The sequence below is a fragment of the Mixophyes fleayi genome, unplaced genomic scaffold (genome assembly GCF_038048845.1).
Source record: "Mixophyes fleayi isolate aMixFle1 unplaced genomic scaffold, aMixFle1.hap1 Scaffold_546, whole genome shotgun sequence".
In the NCBI taxonomy this organism is placed as follows: domain Eukaryota; kingdom Metazoa; phylum Chordata; class Amphibia; order Anura; family Limnodynastidae; genus Mixophyes; species Mixophyes fleayi.
Window position 1 is genome coordinate 25,522 of NW_027448241.1, and position 19,264 is coordinate 44,785.

Consider the following 19,264-nt stretch of genomic DNA (forward strand, 5'->3'; position numbering starts at 1 on the left):
CATAACGAGATAACATCCTGCCTAAATCAGTTCCAAGCAAAACATTTGTAGGAATATTGTCCGATACCCCGACTTCCCTTAGACCTCTTCCAGCACCCCAGTCCAGATAGACCCGGGCCATAGGCACAGCAGGGTGTATTCCTCCCACCCCGCGCACAGCAATAGTTTTCCCTGGAATTATATCCGATGACCCCACCAACTCTGAACGCACCAGGGTAACATCAGCACCCGTGTCTCTTAACCCCACAGTTACCTTGTCACCGACAGTGACCGTTTGCAGATTGTCATTCCGGCTCACTTGGGATCCCGCAACACACAGGACAGCTGGAGCAGACCGGGGAGGAGGTGGTCCCACAGTGGAGGCTGTAGATGTCTTTCGGTCTGGACAGGCGGCACTGAGGTGCCCTGTCCTGTTGCAAATAAAACAACGGCGGGTATCTCCCTGAACAGGCTTGGCCCCCACCCTCCCAAAAGATGAAGAAACAACAGCAGGTGAAGGTGCTCCTCCGGGCCGCTCCCCTTTCCAGGCAGACTGTCCTGGCACAAAAGTTCCTCTTTTAGCTGCAGGGGCCCGGGTGACAGTGTACTTGTCAGCCAGTCTAGCTGCTTCCGCAGATGATGCAGGGTCCCGATCCACTACCCATTCCTTCACATCAGCTGGGCACAAAGTCAGAAACTGCTCCTGGATCATCAAATCTTGCAGAGCATCAAAGGTGGTGATCTGTAGCCCTCCAACCCACTGTTTGAAGGAAGCACACAGCTGGGCCACTAGTCCTGAATATGTGTCAGAGGCACTGCGTTTTAAATCTCTGAATTTCTGCCTATGCGCCTCTGGGGTGATGTTAAAACGTTGCAACAGGGCACTTTTGATTGCCTCATAATTTCCGTCCATCTCAGGTGGAAGATCTGCAAAGGCCTCTAATGCTTTACCTCGCAAACCAGGGGTTAGATATTGTGCCCACTGATCTTTGGCCAGTCCATACTGTCGGCAAGTCTTTTCAAACCCTCGCAAAAAAGCATCTACATCCCCGTCTTTTTCCAATACAGGGAAATTCTCAGGACGGGGTCTGCTAATACCAGTGTCTTTGGCTTCTAGCTGGCGTTTGAACTTGGCAAGCTCCAGCTCATATCTCCTATCCGCCTCTCGCTCAGCAGATTCTCTTTCTGCCTGTCGCTCTGCTTGGCGCTCCGCTGCCTCCATAGCAGCGCGCCTCTCTGCTGCCTCCATAGCAGCGCGCCTCTCTGCTGCCTCCATAGCAGCGCGCCTCTCTGCTGCCTCCATAGCAGCGTGTCTCTCTCTCTCCTGACGGTCAGCAGCTTCCTTCTCCTGGAACTGCTGTATAAGTTGCATTTTAGTTGTAATGTCCGCTGGGCCCAAATATTTCAGGGCGGTTTGCATATAAACGTCCATAGCAGTGTCCACACATGAACCATTAGAATCATCCGAAATTAACCGTCCCTGGTTTTGAGGAATATCCACAGTCAGGTCTGCTCCTGAGTCCTGGCTATGCTCTTCCTCGGACACAACTGTGAGTTGATGTTCATCCCTCTGTACAAGAGCTTCAATCAATTGCTCCTTACTTTTGCCACTGGTGGGAATTCCTGCATCCTCACAATCTGAAATCAGCGCCTCCTTTGTCAAACGTTTATATGCAGCAGCCATTTCCTCAGTTTAATGCCAAATAAAAAAAGATAAGAAAAAAAAGAGAAGGGGAGGGAAAGAAACAATTGCTGTATGTCTTATAATGTTTTAAGCATTGAGTTTAGTCTCTGGTGAATTAGTCTGTATTTCCTCTCTCAGGGATCACACAACCCTAATTCACTTAAGTTCTTAAAAAAAAATAATTAAAAATATATCCCACAAGCTTGCCACCAATTTGTCACGAACAGCACTCACCTGAGTCTGCGTGACGCATATGTGACACAGGGTCAACCACAAAGACAACCACCTGGTCTGTCTAAAATGATTAAATCCTTCCCTATCTATGCCACCCACTAGCTTTGCGATACTAATTACCACCACCAAGGTTGTTTCGGATAAGAGCTGACACTCTTATTTAGGAAGCCTTCGGTTCTCCCTAGCATTAATCCAACACAATTTACTTTAATCAGAGTTCACTTAAACCACAAGGTTTGCACAGTTTCAATTAGGTAGCGTCTGGACCAAACTGTCGCGTGAATTCATAAGAACACAGAGACTAGAACTTATTAAGTGTAATTTAATATGGAAAATACATCCACAATGCTTAAGATAAAAAGATAATAAAATGACATACAAATATAGTGCAATTGTTTCTTATAAAATAAAAAGGATAAAACACAGAATTGATACCTCACTTAGAATCAAGTTTGTGGTGCCGGGAGGAGCAGGAAAAAATGGAACCTCTTCAATTACTCCCTCAGAAGAAGAAGAACCAGGAGTTACATTTTCAGTACAGTTTTAAAACCCAGCTACAGGGTCCACAGCCCCCCCCCCTTTCCTGTGACCTTATTCAGCTTGAATCTGTCATTTACATACAACCCAGTCTCTGCAGTCGGCCTGTCTGGGGCCTCCCAAACATGTGTGAGATTTCATTGTCTTGCAAGAGATTTCTCCAAAGGCTTTCCCATTTGCGTCCTGCCCTAAATGACATAAGGTGCTACCCTTATCTACCAGCCCCCCTGGGTGGTTTAACATACACAAAACCCCTTGATCTAACAGCTTCTAAGAGAACCATGTCCCACTATTTCTAGGAAGTAATTCACAAACATATATTTGCAGATTTATGCCTAAAAATTAGCTTGCACATGACATATGCCCTCATCCTGACACATATACACTGCATATAGGCTGTATGCCGCTGTGCTGCTCTCCTATACAGGCCTCGTTCTGTTATATTCTAAGTCATCATATTAGATGTATGTCCTCATCCTGACACACATGTACTGCATATAGGCTGTATGCCGCTGTGCTGCTCTCCTATACAGGCCTCGTTCTGTTATATTCTAAGTCATCATATTAGATATATGTCCTCATCCTGACACACATGTACTGCATATAGGCTGTATGCTGCTGTGCTGCTCTCCTATACAGGCCTCGTTCTGTTATATTCTAAGTCATCATATTAGATGTATGTCCTCATCCTGACACACATGTACTGCATATAGGCTGTATGCCGCTGTGCTGCTCTGCTATACAGGCCTCGTTCTGTTATATTCTAAGTCATCATATTAGATGTATGTCCTCATCCTGACACACATGTACTGCATATAGGCTGTATGCCGCTGTGCTGCTCTGCTATACAGGCCTCGTTCTGTTATATTCTAAGTCATCATATTAGATGTATGTCCTCATCCTGACACACATGTACTGCATATATGCTGTATGCTGCTGTGCTGATCTCCTATACAGGCCTCGTTCTGTTATATTCTAAGTCATCATATTAGATGTATGTCCTCATCCTGACACACATACACTGCATATAGGCTGTATGCTGCTGTGCTGCTCTCCTATACAGGCCTCGTTCTGTTATGTTCTAAGTCATCATATTAGATGTATGTCCTCATCCTGACACACATGTACTGCATATAGGCTGTATGCTGCTGTACTGCTCTGCTATACAGGCCTCGTTCTGTTATATTCTAAGTCATCATATTAGATATATGTCCTCATCCTGACACACATGTACTGCATATAGGCTGTATGCCGCTGTACTGCTCTCCTATACAGGCCTCGTTCTGTTATATTCTAAGTCATCATATTAGATGTATGTCCTCATCCTGACACACATACACTGCATATAGGCTGTATGCCGCTGTACTGCTCTCCTATACAGGCCTCGTTCTGTTATATTCTAAGTCATCATATTAGATATATGCCCTCATCCTGACACACATGTACTGCATATAGGCTGTATGCTGCTGTGCTGCTCTCCTATACAGGCCTCGTTCTGTTATATTCTAAGTCATCATATTAGATGTATGTCCTCATCCTGACACACATACACTGCATATAGGCTGTATGCCGCTGTGCTGCTCTGCTATACAGGCCTCGTTCTGTTATATTCTAAGTCATCATATTAGATATATGCCCTCATCCTGACACACATGTACTGCATATAGGCTGTATGCCGCTGTGCTGCTCTGCTATACAGGCCTCGTTCTGTTATATTCTAAGTCATCATATTAGATATATGTCCTCATCCTGACACACACGTACTGCATATAGGCTGTATGCCGCTGTGCTGCTCTCCTATACAGGCCTCGTTCTGTTATGTTCTAAGTCATCATATTAGATATATGTCCTCATCCTGACACACATGTACTGCATATAGGCTGTATGCTGCTGTGCTGCTCTCCTATACAGGCCTCGTTCTGTTATATTCTAAGTCATCATATTAGATGTATGTCCTCATCCTGACACACATGTACTGCATATAGGCTGTATGCCGCTGTGCTGCTCTCCTATACAGGCCTCGTTCTGTTATATTCTAAGTCATCATATTAGATGTATGTCCTCATCCTGACACACATGTACTGCATATAGGCTGTATGCTGCTGTGCTGCTCTCCTATACAGGCCTCGTTCTGTTATATTCTAAGTCATCATATTAGATGTATGTCCTCATCCTGACACACATGTACTGCATATAGGCTGTATGCCGCTGTGCTGCTCTCCTATACAGGCCTCGTTCTGTTATATTCTAAGTCATCATATTAGATGTATGTCCTCATCCTGACACACATGTACTGCATATAGGCTGTATGCCGCTGTACTGCTCTCCTATACAGGCCTCGTTCTGTTATATTCTAAGTCATCATATTAGATGTATGTCCTCATCCTGACACACATGTACTGCATATAGGCTGTATGCCGCTGTGCTGCTCTCCTATACAGGCCTCGTTCTGTTATATTCTAAGTCATCATATTAGATGTATGTCCTCATCCTGACACACATGTACTGCATATAGGCTGTATGCCGCTGTGCTGCTCTGCTATACAGGCCTCGTTCTGTTATATTCTAAGTCATCATATTAGATGTATGTCCTCATCCTGACACACATGTACTGCATATAGGCTGTATGCTGCTGTGCTGCTCTCCTATACAGGCCTCGTTCTGTTATATTCTAAGTCATCATATTAGATGTATGTCCTCATCCTGACACACATGTACTGCATATAGGCTGTATGCCGCTGTGCTGCTCTCCTATACAGGCCTCGTTCTGTTATATTCTAAGTCATCATATTAGATGTATGTCCTCATCCTGACACACATGTACTGCATATAGGCTGTATGCCGCTGTACTGCTCTCCTATACAGGCCTCGTTCTGTTATATTCTAAGTCATCATATTAGATGTATGTCCTCATCCTGACACACATGTACTGCATATAGGCTGTATGCCGCTGTGCTGCTCTCCTATACAGGCCTCGTTCTGTTATATTCTAAGTCATCATATTAGATGTATGTCCTCATCCTGACACACATGTACTGCATATAGGCTGTATGCTGCTGTACTGCTCTGCTATACAGGCCTCGTTCTGTTATATTCTAAGTCATCATATTAGATATATGCCCTCATCCTGACACACATGTACTGCATATAGGCTGTATGCCGCTGTGCTGCTCTGCTATACAGGCCTCGTTCTGTTATGTTCTAAGTCATCATATTAGATGTATGTCCTCATCCTGACACACATGTACTGCATATAGGCTGTATGCCGCTGTGCTGCTCTGCTATACAGGCCTCGTTCTGTTATATTCTACGTCATCATATTAGATATATGCCCTCATCCTGACACACATGTACTGCATATAGGCTGTATGCTGCTGTACTGCTCTGCTATACAGGCCTCGTTCTGTTATATTCTAAGTCATCATATTAGATATATGCCCTCATCCTGACACACATGTACTGCATATAGGCTGTATGCCGCTGTGCTGCTCTGCTATACAGGCCTCGTTCTGTTATATTCTAAGTCATCATATTAGATATATGTCCTCATCCTGACACACATGTACTGCATATAGGCTGTATGCCGCTGTGCTGCTCTCCTATACAGGCCTCGTTCTGTTATGTTCTAAGTCATCATATTAGATATATGTCCTCATCCTGACACACATGTACTGCATATAGGCTGTATGCTGCTGTGCTGCTCTCCTATACAGGCCTCGTTCTGTTATATTCTAAGTCATCATATTAGATGTATGTCCTCATCCTGACACACATGCACTGCATATAGGCTGTATGCCGCTGTGCTGCTCTCCTATACAGGCCTCGTTCTGTTATATTCTAAGTCATCATATTAGATATATGCCCTCATCCTGACACATATACACTGCATATAGGCTGTATGCCGCTGTGCTGCTCTGCTATACAGGCCTCGTTCTGTTATATTCTAAGTCATCATATTAGATATATGCCCTCATCCTGACACACATGTACTGCATATAGGCTGTATGCCGCTGTGCTGCTCTGCTATACAGGCCTCGTTCTGTTATATTCTAAGTCATCATATTAGATATATGTCCTCATCCTGACACACACGTACTGCATATAGGCTGTATGCCGCTGTACTGCTCTCCTATACAGGCCTCGTTCTGTTATGTTCTAAGTCATCATATTAGATATATGTCCTCATCCTGACACACATGTACTGCATATAGGCTGTATGCCACTGTACTGCTCTCCTATACAGGCCTCGTTCTGTTATATTCTAAGTCATCATATTAGATGTATGCCCTCATCCTGACACACATGTACTGCATATAGGCTGTATGCCGCTGTGCTGCTCTGCTATACAGGCCTCGTTCTGTTATATTCTAAGTCATCATATTAGATATATGTCCTCATCCTGACACACATGTACTGCATATAGGCTGTATGCCGCTGTGCTGCTCTGCTATACAGGCCTCGTTCTGTTATATTCTAAGTCATCATATTAGATATATGTCCTCATCCTGACACACATGTACTGCATATAGGCTGTATGCTGCTGTACTGCTCTCCTATACAGGCCTCGTTCTGTTATATTCTAAGTCATCATATTCGATATATGCCCTCATCCTGACACATATACACTGCATATAGGCTGTATGCCGCTGTGCTGCTCTGCTATACAGGCCTCGTTCTGTTATATTCTAAGTCATCATATTAGATATATGCCCTCATCCTGACACACATGTACTGCATATAGGCTGTATGCCGCTGTACTGCTCTCCTATACAGGCCTCGTTCTGTTATATTCTAAGTCATCATATTAGATGTATGCCCTCATCCTGACACACATGTACTGCATATAGGCTGTATGCCGCTGTGCTGCTCTGCTATACAGGCCTCGTTCTGTTATATTCTAAGTCATCATATTAGATATATGTCCTCATCCTGACACACATGTACTGCATATAGGCTGTATGCCGCTGTACTGCTCTGCTATACAGGCCTCGTTCTGTTATATTCTAAGTCATCATATTAGATGTATGTCCTCATCCTGACACACATGTACTGCATATAGGCTGTATGCCGCTGTGCTGCTCTGCTATACAGGCCTCGTTCTGTTATATTCTAAGTCATCATATTAGATATATGTCCTCATCCTGACACACATGTACTGCATATAGGCTGTATGCTGCTGTACTGCTCTCCTATACAGGCCTCGTTCTGTTATGTTCTAAGTCATCATATTAGATGTATGTCCTCATCCTGACACACATGTACTGCATATAGGCTGTATGCCGCTGTGCTGCTCTGCTATACAGGCCTCGTTCTGTTATATTCTAAGTCATCATATTAGATATATGTCCTCATCCTGACACACATGTACTGCATATAGGCTGTATGCCACTGTGCTGCTCTGCTATACAGGCCTCGTTCTGTTATATTCTAAGTCATCATATTAGATATATGTCCTCATCCTGACACACATGTACTGCATATAGGCTGTATGCCGCTGTGCTGCTCTCCTATACAGGCCTCGTTCTGTTATATTCTAAGTCATCATATTCGATATATGCCCTCATCCTGACACATATACACTGCATATAGGCTGTATGCCGCTGTGCTGCTCTCCTATACAGGCCTCGTTCTGTTATGTTCTAAGTCATCATATTAGATATATGTCCTCATCCTGACACACATGTACTGCATATAGGCTGTATGCTGCTGTGCTGCTCTGCTATACAGGCCTCGTTCTGTTATATTCTAAGTCATCATATTAGATGTATGCCCTCATCCTGACACACATGTACTGCATATAGGCTGTATGCTGCTGTACTGCTCTGCTATACAGGCCTCGTTCTGTTATATTCTAAGTCATCATATTAGATGTATGTCCTCATCCTGACACACATGTACTGCATATAGGCTGTATGCCGCTGTGCTGCTCTCCTATACAGGCCTCGTTCTGTTATATTCTAAGTCATCATATTAGATATATGTCCTCATCCTGACACACATGCACTGCATATAGGCTGTATGCCGCTGTACTGCTCTCCTATACAGGCCTCGTTCTGTTATATTCTATTTCATCATATTAGATGTATGTCCTCATCCTGACACACATGTACTGCATATAGGCTGTATGCTGCTGTGCTGCTCTCCTATACAGGCCTCGTTCTGTTATATTCTAAGTCATCATATTAGATGTATGCCCTCATCCTGACACACATACACTGCATATAGGCTGTATGCCGCTGTACTGCTCTCCTATACAGGCCTCGTTCTGTTATATTCTATTTCATCATATTAGATATATGTCCTCATCCTGACACACATGTACTGCATATAGGCTGTATGCCGCTGTACTGCTCTCCTATACAGGCCTCGTTCTGTTATATTCTAAGTCATCATATTAGATATATGCCCTCATCCTGACACACATGCACTGCATATAGGCTGTATGCTGCTGTACTGCTCTCCTATACAGGCCTCGTTCTGTTATATTCTAAGTCATCATATTAGATGTATGCCCTCATCCTGACACACATGTACTGCATATAGGCTGTATGCCGCTGTGCTGCTCTGCTATACAGGCCTCGTTCTGTTATATTCTAAGTCATCATATTAGATGTATGTCCTCATCCTGACACACATGTACTGCATATAGGCTGTATGCTGCTGTACTGCTCTCCTATACAGGCCTCGTTCTGTTATATTCTAAGTCATCATATTCGATATATGCCCTCATCCTGACACACATGTACTGCATATAGGCTGTATGCCGCTGTGCTGCTCTGCTATACAGGCCTCGTTCTGTTATATTCTAAGTCATCATATTAGATATATGTCCTCATCCTGACACACATGTACTGCATATAGGCTGTATGCTGCTGTGCTGCTCTCCTATACAGGCCTCGTTCTGTTATGTTCTAAGTCATCCTATTAGATATATGTCCTCATCCTGACACACATGTACTGCATATAGGCTGTATGCCGCTGTGCTGCTCTGCTATACAGGCCTCGTTCTGTTATATTCTAAGTCATCATATTAGATGTATGTCCTCATCCTGACACACATACACTGCATATAGGCTGTATGCCGCTGTGCTGCTCTCCTATACAGGCCTCGTTCTGTTATATTCTAAGTCATCATATTAGATGTATGTCCTCATCCTGACACACATGTACTGCATATAGGCTGTATGCCGCTGTGCTGCTCTGCTATACAGGCCTCGTTCTGTTATATTCTAAGTCATCATATTAGATGTATGCCCTCATCCTGACACACATGTACTGCATATAGGCTGTATGCCGCTGTGCTGCTCTGCTATACAGGCCTCGTTCTGTTATATTCTATTTCATCATATTAGATGTATGCCCTCATCCTGACACACATGTACTGCATATAGGCTGTATGCCGCTGTACTGCTCTCCTATACAGGCCTCGTTCTGTTATATTCTAAGTCATCATATTAGATATATGCCCTCATCCTGACACACATGCACTGCATATAGGCTGTATGCTGCTGTACTGCTCTCCTATACAGGCCTCGTTCTGTTATATTCTATTTCATCATATTAGATGTATGTCCTCATCCTGACACACATGTACTGCATATAGGCTGTATGCTGCTGTGCTGCTCTCCTATACAGGCCTCGTTCTGTTATATTCTATTTCATCATATTAGATGTATGCCCTCATCCTGACACACATGTACTGCATATAGGCTGTATGCCGCTGTACTGCTCTCCTATACAGGCCTCGTTCTGTTATATTCTAAGTCATCATATTAGATATATGTCCTCATCCTGACACACATGTACTGCATATAGGCTGTATGCTGCTGTGCTGCTCTCCTATACAGGCCTCGTTCTGTTATGTTCTAAGTCATCATATTAGATGTATGTCCTCATCCTGACACACATGTACTGCATATAGGCTGTATGCCGCTGTACTGCTCTGCTATACAGGCCTCGTTCTGTTATATTCTATTTCATCATATTAGATGTATGTCCTCATCCTGACACACATGTACTGCATATAGGCTGTATGCCGCTGTGCTGCTCTCCTATACAGGCCTCGTTCTGTTATATTCTAAGTCATCATATAAGATGTATGTCCTCATCCTGACACACATGTACTGCATATAGGCTGTATGCCGCTGTACTGCTCTGCTATACAGGCCTCGTTCTGTTATATTCTATTTCATCATATTAGATGTATGCCCTCATCCTGACACACATGTACTGCATATAGGCTGTATGCCGCTGTACTGCTCTGCTATACAGGCCTCGTTCTGTTATATTCTATTTCATCATATTAGATGTATGTCCTCATCCTGACACACATGTACTGCATATAGGCTGTATGCCGCTGTACTGCTCTCCTATACAGGCCTCGTTCTGTTATATTCTAAGTCATCCTATTAGATATATGTCCTCATCCTGACACACATACACTGCATATAGGCTGTATGCTGCTGTACTGCTCTCCTATACAGGCCTCGTTCTGTTATATTCTAAGTCATCATATTAGATATATGTCCTCATCCTGACACACATGTACTGCATATAGGCTGTATGCCGCTGTACTGCTCTCCTATACAGGCCTCGTTCTGTTATATTCTAAGTCATCATATTAGATATATGTCCTCATCCTGACACACATACACTGCATATAGGCTGTATGCTGCTGTGCTGCTCTCCTATACAGGCCTCGTTCTGTTATATTCTAAGTCATCATATTAGATGTATGCCCTCATCCTGACACACATACACTGCATATAGGCTGTATGCCGCTGTACTGCTCTGCTATACAGGCCTCGTTCTGTTATATTCTATTTCATCATATTAGATATATGTCCTCATCCTGACACACATGCACTGCATATAGGCTGTATGCCGCTGTACTGCTCTTTTATACAGGCCTCGTTCTGTTATATTCTATTTCATCATATTAGATATATGTCCTCATCCTGACACACATACACTGCATATAGGCTGTATGCCGCTGTACTGCTCTTTTATACAGGCCTCGTTCTGTTATATTCTATTTCATCATATTAGATATATGTCCTCATCCTGACACACATGCACTGCATATAGGCTGTATGCCGCTGTGCTGCTCTCCTATACAGGCCTCGTTCTGTTATATTCTAAGTCATCATATTAGATATATGTCCTCATCCTGACACACATGCACTGCATATAGGCTGTATGCCGCTGTACTGCTCTTTTATACAGGCCTCGTTCTGTTATATTCTATTTCATCATATTAGATATATGTCCTCATCCTGACACACATACACTGCATATAGGCTGTATGCTGCTGTGCTGCTCTCCTATACAGGCCTCGTTCTGTTATATTCTAAGTCATCATATTAGATGTATGCCCTCATCCTGACACACATGTACTGCATATAGGCTGTATGCCGCTGTACTGCTCTGCTATACAGGCCTCGTTCTGTTATATTCTAAGTCATCATATTAGATGTATGTCCTCATCCTGACACACATGTACTGCATATAGGCTGTATGCCGCTGTACTGCTCTGCTATACAGGCCTCGTTCTGTTATATTCTAAGTCATCATATTAGATGTATGTCCTCATCCTGACACACATGTACTGCATATAGGCTGTATGCCGCTGTACTGCTCTGCTATACAGGCCTCGTTCTGTTATATTCTAAGTCATCATATTAGATATATGTCCTCATCCTGACACACATGTACTGCATATAGGCTGTATGCCGCTGTACTGCTCTGCTATACAGGCCTCGTTCTGTTATATTCTAAGTCATCATATTAGATGTATGTCCTCATCCTGACACACATGTACTGCATATAGGCTGTATGCCGCTGTACTGCTCTGCTATACAGGCCTCGTTCTGTTATATTCTAAGTCATCATATTAGATATATGTCCTCATCCTGACACACATGTACTGCATATAGGCTGTATGCCGCTGTACTGCTCTGCTATACAGGCCTCGTTCTGTTATATTCTAAGTCATCATATTAGATGTATGTCCTCATCCTGACACACATGTACTGCATATAGGCTGTATGCCGCTGTGCTGCTCTCCTATACAGGCCTCGTTCTGTTATATTCTATTTCATCATATTAGATGTATGTCCTCATCCTGACACACATGTACTGCATATAGGCTGTATGCCGCTGTACTGCTCTGCTATACAGGCCTCGTTCTGTTATATTCTAAGTCATCATATTAGATATATGTCCTCATCCTGACACACATACACTGCATATAGGCTGTATGCCGCTGTGCTGCTCTGCTATACAGGCCTCGTTCTGTTATATTCTACGTCATCATATTAGATATATGCCCTCATCCTGACACACATGTACTGCATATAGGCTGTATGCCGCTGTGCTGCTCTGCTATACAGGCCTCGTTCTGTTATATTCTAAGTCATCATATTAGATATATGTCCTCATCCTGACACACATACACTGCATATAGGCTGTATGCCGCTGTACTGCTCTCCTATACAGGCCTCGTTCTGTTATGTTCTAAGTCATCATATTAGATATATGCCCTCATCCTGACACACATGTACTGCATATAGGCTGTATGCTGCTGTGCTGCTCTCCTATACAGGCCTCGTTCTGTTATATTCTAAGTCATCATATTAGATATATGCCCTCATCCTGACACATATACACTGCATATAGGCTGTATGCCGCTGTGCTGCTCTGCTATACAGGCCTCGTTCTGTTATATTCTAAGTCATCATATTAGATATATGTCCTCATCCTGACACACATGTACTGCATATAGGCTGTATGCTGCTGTGCTGCTCTCCTATACAGGCCTCGTTCTGTTATATTCTAAGTCATCATATTAGATATATGTCCTCATCCTGACACACATGTACTGCATATAGGCTGTATGCCGCTGTGCTGCTCTCCTATACAGGCCTCGTTCTGTTATATTCTAAGTCATCATATTAGATGTATGTCCTCATCCTGACACACATGTACTGCATATAGGCTGTATGCCGCTGTGCTGCTCTGCTATACAGGCCTCGTTCTGTTATATTCTAAGTCATCATATTAGATATATGCCCTCATCCTGACACACATGTACTGCATATAGGCTGTATGCCGCTGTGCTGCTCTGCTATACAGGCCTCGTTCTGTTATATTCTAAGTCATCATATTAGATGTATGTCCTCATCCTGACACACATGTACTGCATATAGGCTGTATGCTGCTGTGCTGCTCTCCTATACAGGCCTCGTTCTGTTATATTCTAAGTCATCATATTAGATGTATGTCCTCATCCTGACACACATGTACTGCATATAGGCTGTATGCTGCTGTGCTGCTCTCCTATACAGGCCTCGTTCTGTTATATTCTAAGTCATCATATTAGATGTATGCCCTCATCCTGACACACATGTACTGCATATAGGCTGTATGCCGCTGTGCTGCTCTGCTATACAGGCCTCGTTCTGTTATATTCTAAGTCATCATATTAGATGTATGCCCTCATCCTGACACACATGTACTGCATATAGGCTGTATGCCGCTGTGCTGCTCTCCTATACAGGCCTCGTTCTGTTATATTCTAAGTCATCATATTAGATGTATGTCCTCATCCTGACACATATACACTGCATATAGGCTGTATGCTGCTGTGCTGCTCTGCTATACAGGCCTCGTTCTGTTATATTCTAAGTCATCATATTAGATGTATGTCCTCATCCTGACACATATACACTGCATATAGGCTGTATGCCGCTGTGCTGCTCTGCTATACAGGCCTCGTTCTGTTATATTCTAAGTCATCATATTAGATGTATGTCCTCATCCTGACACATATACACTGCATATAGGCTGTATGCTGCTGTGCTGCTCTGCTATACAGGCCTCGTTCTGTTATATTCTAAGTCATCATATTAGATGTATGTCCTCATCCTGACACATATACACTGCATATAGGCTGTATGCCGCTGTGCTGCTCTGCTATACAGGCCTCGTTCTGTTATATTCTAAGTCATCATATTAGATGTATGCCCTCATCCTGACACACATGTACTGCATATAGGCTGTATGCCGCTGTGCTGCTCTGCTATACAGGCCTCGTTCTGTTATATTCTAAGTCATCATATTAGATGTATGTCCTCATCCTGACACACATACACTGCATATAGGCTGTATGCCGCTGTGCTGCTCTGCTATACAGGCCTCGTTCTGTTATATTCTAAGTCATCATATTAGATGTATGTCCTCATCCTGACACATATACACTGCATATAGGCTGTATGCCGCTGTGCTGCTCTCCTATACAGGCCTCGTTCTGTTATATTCTAAGTCATCATATTAGATGTATGTCCTCATCCTGACACACATGTACTGCATATAGGCTGTATGCCGCTGTGCTGCTCTCCTATACAGGCCTCGTTCTGTTATATTCTAAGTCATCATATTAGATGTATGTCCTCATCCTGACACACATGTACTGCATATAGGCTGTATGCTGCTGTGCTGCTCTCCTATACAGGCCTCGTTCTGTTATATTCTAAGTCATCATATTAGATGTATGTCCTCATCCTGACACACATGTACTGCATATAGGCTGTATGCCGCTGTGCTGCTCTGCTATACAGGCCTCGTTCTGTTATGTTCTAAGTCATCATATTAGATATATGCCCTCATCCTGACACACATGTACTGCATATAGGCTGTATGCCGCTGTACTGCTCTCCTATACAGGCCTCGTTCTGTTATATTCTAAGTCATCATATTCGATATATGCCCTCATCCTGACACATATACACTGCATATAGGCTGTATGCCGCTGTGCTGCTCTGCTATACAGGCCTCGTTCTGTTATATTCTAAGTCATCATATTAGATGTATGTCCTCATCCTGACACATATACACTGCATATAGGCTGTATGCTGCTGTGCTGCTCTCCTATACAGGCCTCGTTCTGTTATATTCTAAGTCATCATATTAGATGTATGTCCTCATCCTGACACACATGTACTGCATATAGGCTGTATGCCGCTGTACTGCTCTGCTATACAGGCCTCGTTCTGTTATATTCTAAGTCATCATATTAGATGTATGTCCTCATCCTGACACATATACACTGCATATAGGCTGTATGCTGCTGTGCTGCTCTCCTATACAGGCCTCGTTCTGTTATATTCTAAGTCATCATATTAGATGTATGTCCTCATCCTGACACACATGTACTGCATATAGGCTGTATGCCGCTGTACTGCTCTCCTATACAGGCCTCGTTCTGTTATATTCTAAGTCATCATATTAGATGTATGTCCTCATCCTGACACACATACACTGCATATAGGCTGTATGCCGCTGTGCTGCTCTCCTATACAGGCCTCGTTCTGTTATATTCTAAGTCATCATATTAGATGTATGTCCTCATCCTGACACATATACACTGCATATAGGCTGTATGCCGCTGTGCTGCTCTCCTATACAGGCCTCGTTCTGTTATATTCTAAGTCATCATATTAGATGTATGTCCTCATCCTGACACACATGTACTGCATATAGGCTGTATGCCGCTGTGCTGCTCTGCTATACAGGCCTCGTTCTGTTATATTCTAAGTCATCATATTAGATGTATGTCCTCATCCTGACACATATACACTGCATATAGGCTGTATGCCGCTGTGCTGCTCTCCTATACAGGCCTCGTTCTGTTATATTCTAAGTCATCATATTAGATGTATGTCCTCATCCTGACACACATGTACTGCATATAGGCTGTATGCCGCTGTGCTGCTCTGCTATACAGGCCTCGTTCTGTTATGTTCTAAGTCATCATATTAGATATATGTCCTCATCCTGACACACATGTACTGCATATAGGCTGTATGCTGCTGTACTGCTCTGCTATACAGGCCTCGTTCTGTTATATTCTAAGTCATCATATTAGATGTATGTCCTCATCCTGACACACATGTACTGCATATAGGCTGTATGCCGCTGTACTGCTCTCCTATACAGGCCTCGTTCTGTTATATTCTAAGTCATCATATTAGATGTATGCCCTCATCCTGACACATATACACTGCATATAGGCTGTATGCCGCTGTACTGCTCTGCTATACAGGCCTCGTTCTGTTATGTTCTAAGTCATCATATTAGATGTATGTCCTCATCCTGACACACATGTACTGCATATAGGCTGTATGCTGCTGTGCTGCTCTGCTATACAGGCCTCGTTCTGTTATATTCTAAGTCATCATATTAGATATATGTCCTCATCCTGACACACATGTACTGCATATAGGCTGTATGCCGCTGTGCTGCTCTGCTATACAGGCCTCGTTCTGTTATATTCTAAGTCATCATATTAGATGTATGTCCTCATCCTGACACATATACACTGCATATAGGCTGTATGCCGCTGTGCTGCTCTGCTATACAGGCCTCGTTCTGTTATGTTCTAAGTCATCATATTAGATATATGTCCTCATCCTGACACACATGTACTGCATATAGGCTGTATGCTGCTGTACTGCTCTGCTATACAGGCCTCGTTCTGTTATATTCTAAGTCATCATATTAGATGTATGTCCTCATCCTGACACACATGTACTGCATATAGGCTGTATGCCGCTGTACTGCTCTCCTATACAGGCCTCGTTCTGTTATATTCTAAGTCATCATATTAGATGTATGCCCTCATCCTGACACATATACACTGCATATAGGCTGTATGCCGCTGTACTGCTCTGCTATACAGGCCTCGTTCTGTTATATTCTAAGTCATCATATTAGATGTATGTCCTCATCCTGACACATATACACTGCATATAGGCTGTATGCCGCTGTACTGCTCTGCTATACAGGCCTCGTTCTGTTATATTCTAAGTCATCATATTAGATATATGCCCTCATCCTGACACACATACACTGCATATAGGCTGTATGCCGCTGTACTGCTCTCCTATACAGGCCTCGTTCTGTTATATTCTAAGTCATCATATTAGATGTATGTCCTCATCCTGACACACATGTACTGCATATAGGCTGTATGCCGCTGTGCTGCTCTGCTATACAGGCCTCGTTCTGTTATATTCTAAGTCATCATATTAGATGTATGTCCTCATCCTGACACACATGTACTGCATATAGGCTGTATGCTGCTGTGCTGCTCTCCTATACAGGCCTCGTTCTGTTATATTCTAAGTCATCATATTAGATATATGCCCTCATCCTGACACATATACACTGCATATAGGCTGTATGCCGCTGTGCTGCTCTCCTATACAGGCCTCGTTCTGTTATATTCTAAGTCATCATATTAGATGTATGTCCTCATCCTGACACACATGTACTGCATATAGGCTGTATGCCGCTGTGCTGCTCTGCTATACAGGCCTCGTTCTGTTATATTCTAAGTCATCATATTAGATATATGCCCTCATCCTGACACACATACACTGCATATAGGCTGTATGCCGCTGTACTGCTCTCCTATACAGGCCTCGTTCTGTTATGTTCTAAGTCATCATATTAGATATATGTCCTCATCCTGACACATATACACTGCATATAGGCTGTATGCTGCTGTGCTGCTCTCCTATACAGGCCTCGTTCTGTTATATTCTAAGTCATCATATTAGATGTATGCCCTCATCCTGACACATATACACTGCATATAGGCTGTATGCTGCTGTACTGCTCTCCTATACAGGCCTCGTTCTGTTATGTTCTAAGTCATCATATTAGATATATGTCCTCATCCTGACACATATACACTGCATATAGGCTGTATGCTGCTGTGCTGCTCTCCTATACAGGCCTCGTTCTGTTATATTCTAAGTCATCATATTAGATGTATGCCCTCATCCTGACACATATACACTGCATATAGGCTGTATGCCGCTGTACTGCTCTCCTATACAGGCCTCGTTCTGTTATGTTCTAAGTCATCATATTAGATGTATGTCCTCATCCTGACACACATGTACTGCATATAGGCTGTATGCTGCTGTGCTGCTCTCCTATACAGGCCTCGTTCTGTTATATTCTAAGTCATCATATTAGATGTATGTCCTCATCCTGACACACATGTACTGCATATAGGCTGTATGCCGCTGTACTGCTCTCCTATACAGGCCTCGTTCTGTTATATTCTAAGTCATCATATTAGATGTATGTCCTCATCCTGACACACATGTACTGCATATAGGCTGTATGCCGCTGTACTGCTCTGCTATACAGGCCTCGTTCTGTTATATTCTAAGTCATCATATTAGATGTATGTCCTCATCCTGACACACATGTACTGCATATAGGCTGTATGCCGCTGTACTGCTCTCCTATACAGGCCTCGTTCTGTTATATTCTAAGTCATCATATTAGATGTATGCCCTCATCCTGACACACATGTACTGCATATAGGCTGTATGCCGCTGTGCTGCTCTGCTATACAGGCCTCGTTCTGTTATGTTCTACGTCATCATATTAGATGTATGTCCTCATCCTGACACACATACACTGCATATAGGCTGTATGCCGCTGTGCTGCTCTGCTATACAGGCCTCGTTCTGTTATATTCTAAGTCATCCTATTAGATGTATGCCCTCATCCTGACACACATGTACTGCATATAGGCTGTATGCCGCTGTACTGCTCTGCTATACAGGCCTCGTTCTGTTATATTCTAAGTCATCATATTAGATATATGTCCTCATCCTGACACATATACACTGCATATAGGCTGTATGCCGCTGTACTGCTCTCCTATACAGGCCTTGTTCTGTTATATTCTAAGTCATCATATTAGATGTATGTCCTCATCCTGACACATATACACTGCATATAGGCTGT

The 19,264-nt window shown here is 43.2% G+C and overlaps 1 protein-coding gene across 1 annotated transcript in view; it reads left to right on the plus strand.

The window, feature by feature from the left end:
• Positions 1–19,264, plus strand: part of LOC142134597 (intraflagellar transport protein 172 homolog) — a gene marked incomplete at its 3' end in the record, with an annotated part of 46,848 nt that overhangs the window by 16,325 nt on the left and 11,259 nt on the right. The gene's annotated exons all lie outside the window — the stretch shown is intronic.